This window comes from Citrus clementina, unplaced genomic scaffold, assembly GCF_000493195.1.
Source record: "Citrus clementina cultivar Clemenules unplaced genomic scaffold, Citrus_clementina_v1.0 scaffold_9, whole genome shotgun sequence".
In the NCBI taxonomy this organism is placed as follows: Eukaryota; Viridiplantae; Streptophyta; class Magnoliopsida; order Sapindales; family Rutaceae; genus Citrus; species Citrus x clementina.
This window is the reverse complement of record NW_006261964.1, coordinates 30,021,743-30,023,317: the sequence shown is the minus strand read 5'-3', so window position 1 is coordinate 30,023,317 and position 1,575 is coordinate 30,021,743.

Below are 1,575 nucleotides of genomic sequence, written 5' to 3'. Positions count from 1 at the left end.
TACCTTTTCAAAATCTGACTTTAAGAATCAATTTGATGCTTAATAAAATCTCATATATATATATATATATATATATATATGATAAGACTTTAATGAAATTATTATTATCATTACCAATTATATTGAGATAACAAAATAAAAAATAAAATTAATAACATAAAATATTTATTTTAGTTATGAATTATTATATACACACAATAAAAAATATTTTATATACATATTTACAAATGTGTAAATAAATTTCATTCAACATTATATCCAATATATTCAATTATTTACATTCTTACAGTAGTTTAACAATAAGACTCATTAAACACATACAACTACTTTTAAAACCCACAAGACTTTTAAAAATAAATTTTACCAAATGTTTAATTGATTCTCTTAACCATTACTTATTTTACAGCTAGCTAACAATATATAATTATTTTAAAAGGTACAACGTTACCAAGCTAGCCTTTACTATATTTACCTATCATAATCATCATGAATCTTATCATATATGCAGTGAGGGGTTGAAATTTGTTTTTAAGGGGAAAAATGGAATGAATTAAAATTTTATAAATTTCTATGGATATTTTAAGTTTGACACCCTTATTTTTAGAGTTTGTTACCTACTAATGTTCATAGTTTTTTTTTTTTTAATTATTATGGTTCTTATTTTCTGGCCCTCTCAATTTTCTAATTAAGCATTATGACTCTCGTCAAATTAAAATTCTAGTTCTTCCACCGGCTATGTGGTCATTATTTCAACTCACAAGGTCTTGCGATCTCGATTGTCTTTGTTGAGAGAGATCTTTAGGATTTTATCTTTCTAACAAAAATATTTTCAATATTGATAAAATGTCGGTGGATTAGAGTAAAATCCTAAATTTTCAAAGTTGTTTTCAATCACCACTGTCGTGTAAATTCGTAATTATAATGTAATATTTAAAAATATTTACACATATTATACATTTCATTTCTTCACTTTTAACTTTAATTTTGTGAACAACAAATTAAAGATCAAACTATGATTTTTTTTCTTCTTTTTTTTTTTCATTCTCGAATGCCATTGCACGAACTAAGAATATAGGCATTCAATGGGATCAGTTATATATATTGAACAACCATTAATGAGATGGCGCATGGTACGCCAACAATGAAGAAAAATCATGTGGTTCATTTTATTGAACGCTGGCTACTGAAAACCATGCATGCTTGTATATGCACAGCCAAGTGGCTAGCCTTTGATGGCCATGCTTTAACTACAGCATTCAGAACACGACAAACTGAACATACATACAAATACGTGAACAATAATAATAATACATGCATGAAATGAAAGAGAAATATGAATGAGAAAAAAAAAAATTAATAGATGACGAGCCAGTGACAGTCGAATGGTACTGATCTGCAAAAAGCCTGCAAAATTGTCTCTCCATTTTTATGAGAGTTTTGATCTTATTTATTCTATAACAGATGGTGGGCTTTCAATGTGCAAAAACACGGCATCTCCGTGCCTGCAATGATCCTTCTAGGGTTCTTGTTAGTATTACTATTATTGTAAGAAAATAATTAATATTCAATAGGGGA